The 15,134-nt window shown below is 39.1% G+C and overlaps 1 pseudogene; it reads left to right on the forward strand.

Annotated features, from left to right (window-relative positions):
• Positions 1-945, forward strand: LOC114693897 (annotated as a pseudogene).
• The last annotated feature ends 14,189 nt before the right edge of the window (positions 946-15,134 follow it).

Genomic DNA, 15,134 nt, shown 5'->3' on the forward strand with positions numbered 1-15,134 from the left:
ATGGGACAGAGAACCAATGTCACAGAGTTTGTTCTCCTGGGCCTCACTCAGGACCCTGCTGGGCAAAGAGCATTATTTGTTATATTTTTACTCATCTACATTGTGACCATAGTGGGTAACTTGCTCATTGTGGGGACAATCATTGTCAGCCCCTCTTAAGGAATCCCAATGTACTTCTTCCTTGCCTATCTGTCACTCCTGGATGTTGTTTATTCCACTACTATTTCACCCAAGTTGATGGTAGACTTGCTGTGTGATAGAAAGACCATTTCCTTTCCTGCTTGTATGACTCAACTCTTTTTAGAGCACCTACTTGGTGGTGCTGAGGTCTTCCTTTTGGTGGTGATGGCCTATGATCGTTATGTGGCAATCTGCAAACCACTGCATTATTTGATCATCATGAGTCGGCGGGCTTGCTTCCTCTTATCAGTGGTGTCCTGGGCTGGAGGCCTTGCACATTCTGTGGCTCAACTTCTCTTTGTATACAACCTTCCCTTCTGTGGTCCTAATGTCATTGATCATTTTATCTGTGACATGTACCCCTTATTAGGACTTGCATGCACTGACACATACTTTATTGGCCTCACTGTAGTTGCTAATGGTGGAGCAATATGTATTTTAGTCTTTATCATTCTCATAATCTCCTATGGAATCATCCTAAGATCTCTTAAGACTCACAGTCAGAAAGGGAGGCACAAAGCCCTATCTACCTGCAGTTCCCACATCATGGTGGTTGTCCTCTTTTTTGTTCCTTGTATTTTCATGTATGTTAGACCTGTTTACAACTTCTCTATGGATAAATCCATTACTGTTTTTTATATAATTATTACTCCCATTTTGAATCCTTTGATATAAACCTTGAGAAATTCAGAGATTAAAAAGTCTATGGAAAACCTATTCTGTAAAGTTTTATCTACAGATAGAATAAGAATTTCCAGTAACTGAATGTGCTAGTAATTGTAAAGTAATTAACAGGCAATAATAAGTCTTAAACATGGATGATGGAACTAATTCAATGTATCTATATAGATTATTTTCTTTAAAGAAATCATTAAGAAATTGTTTTAGGCTACTATTGCTGCTTACATCAGTATCTTTGTCTTTCTAGTTTATGGTACTTTGTTAACAGATGTAATTGGTTTAATATCACAACCAATGGACAGTGTTGTTTGCTGGTCTATTGTTCATAACAACATATCCTAACTACAGAAAAATATGCAAAGCCAAATCGTAAATATATTTTTAGTTATTCTTAGTAGCTAATGCATTTAATCTTTCCATGTAAGGAACAAGTATTGTTCATTGTTTTAGGCATGATACTGAAGAAATAGTAAAGAAATGATTTCCATTAACATAATATTTTCTAAAAGTTGTAATAAATTTCTAACAGATTTTGAAATAATTTATTTCGGTATATCAATATTTTGGTTTTCAATTTATATAAAAACAAGTTTCTCAGTCTGAAGTCATCTTGGAGAATCAGAAAAAAAGCCACATACTAATTCTCTTTCATAATGCTATAGAAGCTTTACTTATGCTTCGCAGGAGTTTTACCTGTATTGGATCTTATTTTGAAATAAAAAGTAGCATAAATATATATCTTGATGGATAAATAAATGTAATTAGGATCCTTGAATGAATTAATTCTCACCATCTCATGTAGTTACCCATATCTTCTGCTGTTGTATAACAGCATCTTAAACCTCAGCATCAGTCTCACAGATAGGTTTTATATATATATATATATATATATATATATATATATATATATATATGTGTGTGTGTGTGTGTGTGTGTGTGTGTGTGTGTATTACACATCATAATATACACATATATTATACTTAGATATATCACAAATACATACACACACACACACATATATATATATATATATATATATATATATATATATATATATACACACACACACACACACACATATTACCTAGACACCCATAACTCTTAGTCAGATGACATGAAGTAACAAGTACAGAAATATAGGATGAAGAAGCCTAATGTATAATAATACACTTAATTCCTTAATTATAGTGTATCTTAGAACTTTTACTATTTTAAAAAGTTATAATATTTTATTTATTCTTCTCTCATACAATCCCAACTGCAGTTTTCCTTCCCTTCTCTCCTCCCTGTTCCTTCCCACCTCCCCTCTCCCCTAGATCCACTCTTCCTTCATTTCCCTTCAGAAAAGACTAAGGGATATTACTGGAGATATCAACTGAAGATGGCATAACAAGTTACAATAAATTAGGCACAAACTCTCATATCAAGCTGGACAAGGCAATCCAGTAGGAGGAAAAGGTTCCCCCAAACAGGCAAAAGAGTCAGAGATAACCCCCATACCTACTGTTAGGAGTTTCACAAGAACACTAAAATACACAACCATAGCATACATGCAGAGAATCTAGCTCATACCCATACAGACTCTGTGATTGTTGATTTAGTCTCAGTGAACTTCTATGAGCCCTGCTTAGTTGATTATGTGGACCATGTCTTCTGGTATCTTGCTACCCCCAGTTCCTACACTTCCTCCTCTCCCCTTCCATGGGGTTCCCTGAGCTCTACCTAAGTGGCTGTGAGTCTCTACATCAGCTCCTGTCAGTTGCTGAATGAAGCTTCTCTGATGATGATTTTGCTATGCATCAGTCTATAAGTAGAGTGGAATATCATTAGAAATAATTTCATTGATTTTTTTGCCAGTCCTATTTAGTTCTATCTTAGGTCTCTGGGCTATCCAGCCTCTGGTTTCTGGCCATCCAATTGGTCGTAGGCATGGGCTCTCTCTCAATGAGTGGGCCTCAATTTAGACCAGTCATTGGTTGGCTACTCCCAATATTCTATGCCACTATTCCATCAGTACATATTGGAGAACGGACACATTGGAGGTTGCAGGTTTTGTGGCTGGGTTTTGTCCCAGTTCCACCATTGGAAGCTTTGCCTAGTTAGAAAAGATGGCTGGTTTAGTGTCCATATCCAAGTCTCAGAAGCAGTGGGTCTATGCCTCCACTAAAGCAGCGTGTATCCCAAAAACCTTTTATTTGTCCGTACTACAAAAACTATATCTACCACACACCATACTGTGCAGCTTGCAGACACTTCTGTATACAGCCTATATTTCCTGCCTGGCTACTGACAAATCAGCATTTTATTTATCAACCAATCAGAGCAACACATATTCACAACATATAGAACAACATTCCGGAGCACTTCCTCTTTTCAATCTAAACAAAAAGGAAGGTTTTAACTTTAACATAGTAAAATTACATATAATAGAAAAGTTATCAAGCAAGAAGTATAGTTACAATTCTAGTCTATTTGTATTTGGCAGAATTAAAGAAAATATTCTATCTACCCTATATTTGCGAGTCTAAAGTTTCATATATAATTTATCATTTATCATAACCAAGGAAAATTATAACTGTCTAGTCTTCAACTACATCAAAGACCTCAGAATGACATAGTATTACCTAAATAAACAGGAAGTGCATTGTAAGCAACTTCCAAAATTCCAGAAATGACAGAGATAGCTGCCTGCCTGGAAAGTCATCCAAAGTTCCTCTGCACTGCTGTGGATATCACTCTATGTAAATAAAACACTAATGGCCAATGACCAGGCAGGAGGTAGGTGGGACAAGGAGAGAGGAGAATTCTGGGAAGCGGAAGGCTGAGAGAGAGACTGCAGCCACCGCGAGGAGAAGCAGCATGTAGAGACTCTGGTAAGCCACCAGCCACGTGGCAAGGTATAGATTTATAGAAATGGGTTAATTTAAGATAAAAGAGCAGTTAGCAAGAAGCCTGCCACGGCCATATAGTTTATAAGTGATATAAGCGTCTGAGTGATTATTTTATAAGTGGATTGTGGGACTGCGGGGCTTGGGGAACCTGGAGAGAAGCCCTCCAGCAACAAATGGCGCCCAACGGCTCGAGTTTCCACCTTAAACCTGAGAATATTTAATAACCAATTCTAAACAGAGCCAAAACCAGGTTCCTGCTTCTTGTCTTATACGGCAGCTAGATGCGGCAAAACGCAGGTTTGAACACTGGCGGGTTCCTGGCGGGTGCGTTTGACCGGCAGTATGGCGGAAATGAGGCATCTGCCAGCGGCAAATTAAGCTGTGTGGTAGATTTAGTCTTTACTAGTATTTAAAAAAAAAAAAAAAAAGAGGTTTCTGGGCTACACGCTGCTTTGATAAAAGCTTAGACCCACTATTTCTGAGACTTGATGACTCCCAGAGCTGGCGCAAAACGTACCACTGCCATGTTGGGACGCTGAAGTGGGCGGAGCCAGCAGCCACAGGGCCGTTTCAGGCTTACAATGGTACAGTTTAAAGCAATAGACTCAAGGCTCAAGGTAATATAAAACATAAGCCACATAAAGATGGCTACCACACAGAGAATCTGGATTATGTTCTCTTTGATATTCATAACTAAAGAAAAACATTTGATTACAAAACCTGTTGAGTTATGCCAAAATGTATATTTTAAAGGTACCTTGACTTCAAAATTTGGATATAAGGATATGTTACTTTGGAAAAGAGGTTCTGCTTTTGTTTCCACAGAAAGCCAGAGGCTGTGGACTTGTTCCAGATTAAGATACATCAGGTTTCACCAGCCAAGACCCCCTGAAAGGACTCCGATGACACCATGGCCCAGATGATCCAACATCCAGACCGGTTTCAAGGCAACTGGTTCACACAATACAGCCTCACGGACTACCCCATAGGTCTAAAATTTTCTTTGCATCCCCATAAGATACAGCGCCCCCCTCCAGCAGGAAGTAGTAAGAGATGCTACGCCCAAATTCCCAAATATACCAAGCTGGCTTTAGAGGTGGAATTGGCTCACTCCACCTCTAAACCCAGACATATTGCTTTAAAAAAAAAAAAAATGGTTAAGTGATTCTTGTGTCCCAAATCAGAAGAGCCCTCTGGTGTGGGACAGAGAAAAACCAATATTTTTATTTAAAACAGGTTGATTATAAATGTGATCTCTTTCTAAAAAAGAAAAGGGGATATGATATGGATATATAGGATATGGAGATGATAAGATTAAAGGGTAGATTAATGAACCTACTTTTAAAGAATAACTTGTTTAAAATGTTTTACATTGGTATAGATTTTAGTTTATGTTTAAAATGTTTTACATTGGTATAAATTTTGGTTCATTGATACAAACTTGAAGTTAATTTTGTTATACTCTCTCTATATATGTATATATTTCTATTCTTGTTTGAGGTATTATGTTTATATAACTCATTTAAAATTGTAATGGATAATTAAAAAATAGATTAATAATTAGTCATCTATGATAATCATATCTGTAGCCATGTTAGTTAAGTCTTCTAGGTATACATAGATATATTTCAGATAGATAGGTAATCTTCAAACACTTCATAGACCTGGAGAATATGGCATTTAAATAACTTAGAATTCTGTTGACGTGAGACACAATTGCTCCTGGCTGTACCAATTGATCCCAAGAGAATGTTGGGCTTCTAAGACATTTCCATTTGGAAGTTTGTCTTTTTGGCACAAAATGGCCTACTGGGCAAAGAACTGCCCTTGCCTTGATGGCTGACAGTACAAATGCAATGCTGTCCTTTCTGGACAAACGGGACACAAGGAAAGCGACCACTGTACTCTGCCAAGACAGGGTAAGATGGTCTCTTAAAATTCCTGCTTCTAAAAATGGCCTGTCAGATACTCTAGGCCTGTAGCCAATTTGAATGCACCAACAATGCTAAAAAACATTAGGTGACTGTCCAGGCTGCCAGCTGTCTTGGTCTACTCTCGCAAGATTCCCGAAGTTGCTTGCATCCGTCTACCATTTCTCAGGTACCATTATGTTCCTTCTCAGGTCTTTGATGTGGTTGAAGGCTAGATAGTCGTAATTTCCTCAGTTATGATAAAAGATAAGTTAGCTATAAAACCTTAAACTCACAAATATAAGATAGATAGGACATCTTCTTTAATATTGTAACTATAATTCTTGCTCGGTAATTGTTTTGTTATATGTAATTTTACCATGTTAAAGTTAAAACCTTCCTTTTTAAAAAACGAAGAAAGGGGAAGTGCTGTGGATATCACTCTATGTAAATAAAACACTAATGGCCAATGACCAGGCAGGAGGTAGGTGGGACAAGGAGAGAGGAGAATTCTGGGAAGCGGAAGGCTGAGAGAGAGACTGCAGCCACCGCGAGGAGAAGCAGCATGTAGAGACTCTGGTAAGCCACCAGCCACGTGGCAAGGTATAGATTTATAGAAATGGGTTAATTTAAGATAAAAGAGCAGTTAGCAAGAAGCCTGCCACGGCCATATAGTTTATAAGTGATATAAGCGTCTGAGTGATTATTTTATAAGTGGATTGTGGGACTGCGGGGCTTGGGGAACCTGGAGAGAAGCCCTCCAGCAACACTGCACCTTTGAGGCATCCATCTTCAGCCTATAGGCCTAGAGTTTCTCAGTCACTTCTCTCTGTGTCCTGCAGAATATCTGGCAGTTTCTTCTGTGAAGCAGGAACTTGAAAGACCATCTTGCCTTGCAAAGTTCAGTGGTCACCTTCCTAAGGGTATTGCATGTTCACTTTATACAACATATTGTCAAACAGTCCAGGTATGAGCAGGTTCTTGCCCAAATGGCTATTTTTGCCCAGAAGAACATAAACTCCATATGGAGTGTCTTTGACACCCATCTTCTTCTTTGAAGTAAATCAGTGCTGCCAGGAGCACATGTGTCTTGTCATCCAGGAAAGTCTTAAGTTTTTAAAAACATTTTAAATGCCATATTTTGTACATCTTTGAGTGTTTGGAGATTGCCTACCTAATTGAAATATAGCTATATATACCTAGAAAACTTAAATAACATGACTATAAGTGTGACTATCATAGAAGACTAATTATTAGTCTGTATTTCTTAATATACACTACTTTTTCACATTAGTTACATAAACAAAATACTTTAAGCAAGAGTAGAAATATACATATAGTACAACAAAATTAACTTTATTTTGTATCAATAAACACAAATCTATAGCAATGTAAAAAATTTTTAAGTTGTTGCTTTTTAAAAGTAGGTTCAATAATCTATCCTTTCATCCTATCATATCTATAAAAGCCATACAAACCATAAACTGGAAAATCAAAAAAAAAAAATGAACAAACAGAAAATCACAGAGCCAAAGAAAAAACTGAAGAAACACACACACACACACACACACACACGCACACACACACACTGGCATGCATAGAAATTTCCTAAAAATACAAAATAGAATAACATAAAATTTAAGTAAACTGCCTATGGGGAAAGAAAAAAGAAAGAGAGAAAAGAAGAAAGGATGAAATAAAGAAAAATGTGCCTGGACAAAGTGTTATGAGACAAAAACAAAAATACAAATAAAACAAAACAGCAAAACTACACAACAAACAAAGCCAAAACAAAAAACAAACAAGGCAACCCAAACCAAAAAACTTCAAAAAACACCAACGAGTTACTTTTAGGTTGACTATCTACTGCTAGTGATGGGGTTTGGCCTTGAGAGTGGTTTGTATACCAGTGAGACTCCCTTGGAGAATATTAATTTTTCTTCATGATTGATTATCAGTTGGAGATGGTTTCAGTTTAGGGATGTGGGCTTGTGTTTACTTCCATTCTCAGTGTTGTGACCCTATCTGGTACAAACCTGCTCAGGCCCTTTTGCATGCTGCCATATTCTGTGAGTTCCTATGTTCATCAGTCCTGCTGTGTTTAGAAGGCCTTGTTTACTTGATGTTCTAATTCCTCTGGCTTTTATAATGTTTGCCACTCCTATTCAGTGGGGTACCCTAACCCTCAGGTAAAGGATTTGATGGAGACATCTCATTTAGACCTGAGTGTTTCAAGGTCTCTCACACAAGTGACACCTTGTCCATCTGGTATTTATTCCCATCTACTGTCAGAGGAAGTTTCTCTGATGATGGAAGAACAAGGCACTGATCTATGAGTATAGCAGAATGTCCTTAGAAGTCATTTTGTTGCTAAGTTCCTTTTATAGAACAGGAGAATTTGGTTTTGCCCTAGGTTCCTAGAACAACAAGACTAAGGATCTTGGGTATCTGGGCAGTGTTGGTAATGGGTTCCATCTCATTGAGTGGGGCTTAAATCCAATCAAATAATGCTTGGTAAATCCCACAAGCTTTGTGCCACTATTGCACTAGCTCATTTTGCATGCAGGTCACCATTGTAGATCAAAGGTTTTGAATCTTGGTTGGTATTTACCTTTCTCTTTTTGTAACATGGAGAGTACTTTGAGAACCATGAACACTAGTCGGTAAGGGTGAGGCTCTAGGTAGGTACCAGTTTGACATCTAGGTGTCCAAGAAGTTGTGTAGGCATTGTCTTCAGCAATAGAACCTTACTGTCAGTTTGTGGAGAGCTTCTAATAGCCTTGTCAATAGTCTGGTTCTCGGGGTTTCCATAGAACGCCTTTCACCACCAACAAAAACAGATGCAATCCATTCCTGGAACTAGAAGCTTCATTTGGTGAAAAGAGTGGACTAGATGTGGCTCTGTCTCCTGCTTGATTATTTCATTTAGTTCACCTTCCTGTATGTATATATTAGAGGAAGTCTTTACTGTATTAGATTTTCATACAACTCCCTCATGTGGCCCTTAGTTTTAGCTGTCCCTCCACATATTCCTTTTCTAAATTCCTTGTTCCCTCCCTCTCCTTACTTGACTCTTCCCATTCCAGTGTTCTCCTCATCAGTCCTTAACTATCTACTCTATATTGTCTTCCCAAGAAGATCCAATCCTCCCCTCCAGTCCCTTAATCTATTCCTAACCTATTTGGTTATATGGATTGTAGCTTGCTTATAGAAAATTTAAAAGTTAACCTCCATATATAAGTGAATACATACCATATTGTCATTTATTGTCTGGGTTACCTCACTAAGGATGATATTTTCTCTAGATCCAGATTTACCTGCAAATTTCATTTTTAAAAGCAACTGAGTATGGATTTCCCTTCTTGACAAGATGTAGTGCCTTGGCTCAGGCTAGATCCCATCCCTGGGCACCAGCCACTCTGGGGAAGACTTGCCCAACTTCGCCCCAGGTTCTGGTCATCAGCCAGTATCCCTTCTACCCCCACCCACACCCACACCAGGAAGGCTCCCCTTATCCAAGACCCCGACAGACCCAGCAATCTCCATGCCCTGCCCCCATGCCCATCATGGCCCGAGACCCCAGGCACTTCCTGAGACTTAGAGACTGGCCCCTAGCTCCCATCCTGCCCCAGACTCCTCTTCTTGACAAGAGCTTCTATCCTGCCCCAGACTTGCCATCTGGTCAATGAGCTCCCATCTGTATAAGAGAGAGAGAATTCCTAAATCTGTCAGCTCTGTCTGGACCAAGTGCCCTGATAAGACCAAGAACGAACCACATGGAGATGGGCAGATATCAAGACAGAAGTACATACAACAAAATGAAGAGCAATACAGCATCACCAGAACATAGCCCTCCTCCAACATCTAGACTTGAACATCAAAAATTGGAAAAAGCAGAAGAAAACAGCCTATGAATAACATCATGAAGAAGGTAGAGGCTTATATAGAAGAAAAGACAATCAAAAAATGGGAAGAATGCTATAAAAAAAGTAGAGGAAAAGACAAATAAAGCAGAAGAAAACTATAAAGCCCTGGAAGAAAATCATGAGAAAGCAATGAAACAGATGAAGGAAATAGTCCAAGACCCGAAAAGGGAAATAGAAAAAATGAAGAAGACACAAACAGAGGGAATGCTGGAAATAGAAAATCTGAGTAAATTAATGGGAGCTTCAGATGCAAGTATAGCCAACAGAATGCAAGAGATGGAAGAGAGGATCTCTGGTGTTGAAGATACAGTAGAAGAAATAGATTCAGCAGTCAAAGGAAACACTAAAGCCAATATAGTCATGACCCAAAATGTCCAAGAAATTTGGGACACCATAAAAAGACCAAACCTATGAATAATAAGGATAGAAGAAGGAGAAGAATACCAACTCAAAGGCACAGAAAATATATTCAAACCAAAGTTGGATAAAGCACAGGGACAACAAGCCAAATGAATTGAAACACATGAATTATGAACCAATGGCTGAGGGGCCCCCAACTGGATCAGGCCCTCTGAATAGGTGAGACAGTTGATTGGCTTGATCTGTTTGGGAGGCATCTAGGCAGTGGTACCAGGTCCTGTGCTCATTGCATGAGTTGGCTCTTTGAACCCTGGGGCTTATGCAGGGATGCTTGGCTATGTCTGGGAGGAGGAGACTGGACCTGGCTGGACTGAGTCTGCCAGGTTGATCTCAGTCCTCGGGGTAGGCTTTGCTTGGAGGAGGTGGGAATGTGGGGAAGGGGAGCGGGGCAGGAGAGGGTAGAACAAGGGAATCCGTGATTGAACTGAATGGTACTGTTAAATAAAAGAAAAGAAAAAAAAAAGAAAACTTTCCTAACTTAAAGAAGGAAATGCCTATGAAGATACAAGAAGCTTATAGAACATCAAATAGACTAGAACCCCTAAAAGTCCCCTTGCCACATAATAATTAAACAACTAAATGTACAGAATAAAGAAAGAATATTAAGAGCAGCTAAGGAAAAAGGCCTGGTGACATATAAAGGCAAACCCATCAGAATAACACCCAATTTCTCAATGGAGACTTTGAAAGCCAGAAGGACCTGGACAGATGTAATGTAGACACTAAGAGACAATGGATGCCAGCCTAGACTAATATACCCAGCAAAATTTTCAATCATCATAAACGGAGTGAACAAGACATTCCAAGACAAAGCTAGATTTAAACAATACTTATCCACAAACCTAGCCCTACAGAAAGCACTAGAAGGAAAATTCGAACCTAAGGAAGTCAGATACACCCTCAAAACACAGGCAATAGATAAAGCCACAACAGTAAACCCCAAAGAAGAGAAGTACACACACACTACCACCAAAAATAACAGGAATGAACAATCACTGGTCATTAATATCCCTTAATATCAATTGACTTAATTCACCTATAAAAAGACACAGGCTAACAGAATGGATACAAAAGCAGGACCCATCTTTCTGCTGCATACAAGAAACACACCTCAAATTCAAAGACAAACACTACCTAAGAATAAAAGGCTGGGAATAGACTTTCCAATCAAATGGTCTTAAGAAACAAGCAGGTATAGCCATCCTGATATCCAGCAAAATAGACTTCAAACTAAAATCAGTCAAAAGAGATCAAGAAGGGCATTACATACTCATCACAGGAAAGATCCACTGCTGTGGATATTGCTCTATATAAATAAAACACTGATGGCCAGTGACCAGGCAGGAAGTAGGTTGCCAGACAGGAAGTAGGTGGGACAAGGAGAGAGGAGAATTCTGGGTAGTGGAAGGCTGAGGAGGGAGACACTGCAGCCACCGCCAGGAGAAGCAGCATGTAAAGACTCTGGTAAACCACCAGCCACGTGGCAAGGTATAGATTTATAAAAATGGGTTAATTTAAGATATAAGAACAGTTAGCAAGAAGCCTGTCACGGCCATACAGTTTATAAGTGATATAAGCATCTGAGTGATTATTTTATAAGTGGATTGTGGGACTGCGGGGCTTGGGGAACCTGGAGAGAAGCCCTCCAGCAACAATCCAACAAGATGAAATTTCAATTCTGAACATTTTTGCTCTAAACACAAGGGCACCCACATATGTAAAAGAAATATTATGAAAGGTTAAGCCACATATAAAACCCCACACATTAATAGTGGGAGACTTCAACAACCCACTTTCACCACTGGACAAATCTCCCAAATTGAAACTTAACAGAGAAATAAAGGACTTAGCTGATGTTATGACTCAAATGGACTTAATTGATATCTACAGAACATTCCAACCTAACAAAAAAGAATATACCTTCTTCTCAGCACCCCATGGAACCTTCTCTAAAATCGACCACATACTTGGCCACAAAGCAAATCTCAACAGAGACAAAACAATTGGAATAACCTCTTGTGTTCTATCAGACCACCATCGTTTAAAGTTAGATTTCAACAACAAAAACTACAGAAAACCTACAATCTCAAGGAAACTGAACAATGTTCAACTGAATCACCAATGAGTTAAGGAAGAAATAAAGAAAGAAATTAAAGACTTCCAAGAGATTAACGAAAATGAAGACAAAACATACCCAAACTTATGGGACAGTATGAAAGCATTGCTAAGATGGAAATTCATAGCACTAAATGCCCATATAAAGAAGTTGGAGAAATCTCACACTAGTGACTTAACAGCAGACCTGAAAGCTCTAGAACAAGAAGAAGCAAAGTCTCCCAGGAAGAATAGACACCAGGTAATTATCAAAATGAGAGCTGAAATCAATATAATAGAAACAAAGAGAACAATACAAAAAAATAATGAAACAAAGATTTTGTTCTTTGAGGAAATCAACAAGATAGAAAAGCCCCTATCCAAACTAACCAAAAGACAGAGAGAGAACATCCAAATTAACAAAATCAGAAATGAAAAGGGGGACATAACAACAGACATTGAGGAAATCCAGAGAATCATCACATCATACTTCAAAAACATCTACTCCACAAAACTGGAAAATCTAAAAGAAATGGATAATTTTCTGGATAGGTACCACATACCTAAGTTAAATCAAGACCAGATAAACTATTTAAATAGTCCAATAACCCCTAAGGAAATAGAATCAGTCATTGAAAGTCTCCCAAGCAAAAAAAGCCCAGGACCAGATGGTTTCAGAGCAGAATTCTACCAGATCTTCAAAGAAGAGTTAATACCAATACTCTCTAAATTGTTCCTACAGAACAGGAAAAGGTCTTCCCCAACCCCACGTCTGACAGAGGACTGATATCCAGAATATATAAGGAACTCAAGAAATTAGACATCAAAATGCCCAACAGTCCAACTAAGAAATGGGCTATAGAACTAAACAGAGAATTCTCAACAGAGGAAGCTCAAATGGCTGAGACACATTTAAGGAATTTCGCTAATCATCAGGGAAATCCAAATCAAAACAACTCTGAGATACCACCTTATGTCTGTCAGAATGGATCAGATCAAAAACACTGAAGACACCTTATGCTGGGGAGGATGTAGAGCTAGGGGAACTCTCCTCCTCTGCTGGTTGGAATGCAAGCTTGTACAACCACTTTGGAAATCAATATGGTGCTTTCTTAGAAAATTGGGAAATAATCTCTTCCAAGATCCAGCTATACCACTCTTGGGCATATACACAAGGAATGCTCAATCATACCACAAGGGCACTTGCTCAGCTATGTTAATATCAGCATTGTTTGTAATAGCCAGAAACTGGAAACAACCTATATGCTCTTCAACTGAAGAATGGATAAATAAAATGCGGTATATATACAATATAGAATACTACTCAGCAGAGAAAACAATGATATACTGAGTTTTGCAGGCAAATGGATTGATCTAGAAAAAATCATCCTGAGTGAGGTAACCAAGACTCAGAAAGACATACATGGTATGTACTCACTCACAGGAGGATACTAGATGTGGAACAAGGAAGACTGGACTGCTACTCACATCACCAGGGGGCTAACTGCAAATGAGGACCCCAAGAAAGACATGTGGATCGCCCAATGACACAGAAATTTATAAGATCTACATGAACAGCCTGGAGATGAGTGGATGAAGGGCGAGGGTCGAGGGAAAAAGAGCTTGGGGTAGCTGAAAATCCCAACTGGATCAAGAACAGAGAGGGAGAACAAGGAATAGGAGACCATGGTAAATGAAGACCACATGAGAATAGGAAGAAGCAAAATTCTAGAGAGGCCCACAGAAATCTACAATGATGCCCCCACAATAGACTTCTGGCAATGGTCGAGAGACAGCCCGAACTGACCTACGCTTGTGATAGGATGGCCAAACACCCTAATTGTCGTGCTAGAAACCCCATCCAATGACTGAGGGATCTGGATGCAGAGACCTACAGCCAGGCACCAGTTGGAGCTCCGGGAGTCCAGTTGGCAAGAAAGAGGAGGGTTTATATGAGTGAGAATTGTTGAGACCAAGGTTGGATAAAGCACAGGAACAACAAGCCAAAGGAATGGAAACACATGAACAGTGAACCAATGGCTGAGGGGCACCCAACTGGATCAGGCCCTCTGAATAGGTGAGATAGTTGATTGACTTGATCTGTTTGGGAGGCATCTAGGCAGTGGGACCAGGTCCTGTGCTCAGTGCATGGTTTGGCTGTTTGAAACCTGGGGCTTATGCAGGGATGCTTGGCTCAGCCTGGGAGAAGGGGACTGGACCTGCCTGGACTGAGTCTACCAGGTTGATCTCAATCCTGGGGGAGGCTTTGCCCTGGAGGAGATGGGAATGGGGGATTGGCTGGGGGGAAGGGAGAGTGGTGGGAGGGGGGAGAAAAAAGGAAACAGTGGTTGATATGTAGAATTAAATTATATTGTAAAATAAAATTATAAAAAAATGAAAAAAAGAAAAGCAACGGAGTAAAATCCCATTTTGTAAATGTACAACATTTTTACCCATTCATTTGTGGAAGGACATATAATTTGTTTTAAATTGCTGGGTATTTTGAAATGAGCAATCATGACCATGACTGAGCAAGTGCCTCTGTAGTAAGATGCAGAGTCCTTTGGATACAAGCTCAAGAGTGTTATAGCTGGATCTGGAGTTAGATTCATTACCAGCTCTCTGAGGAAGCACCACAGTGATTTCCACAGTGGTTGTACAATTTTGTACTCCAACCATCAATGAATGAGTTTTCCCATTATTCTATACCCTAACCAGCATCAGCTCCCATTTGTTTTATTGATCTTGACAACTCTGCCTAGTGTAAGATGAAATCTCAAAGTGATTTTGATTTGTATTTCCCTGATGACTAAAGATTTTGAATAATTTTTAAGGGTTTCTTAGCCATTTGTATTTCCTCTTTTGAAAATTCTCCTTTTAGATCTATAACCCATTTTTAAATTGGGCCATTTGTTCTTGATGTCCAGTTCTTTGAGTTCTTTGAATATTTTAGAAATTAGTTCTCAAATGGATGTGTAGTTGGTAAAGATCTTTCCCATTCTGTACCCACTGCTTTGCCTAAATGATGGTGT

Source organism: Peromyscus leucopus, chromosome 4 (genome assembly GCF_004664715.2).
Source record: "Peromyscus leucopus breed LL Stock chromosome 4, UCI_PerLeu_2.1, whole genome shotgun sequence".
Taxonomy (NCBI): domain Eukaryota; kingdom Metazoa; phylum Chordata; class Mammalia; order Rodentia; family Cricetidae; genus Peromyscus; species Peromyscus leucopus.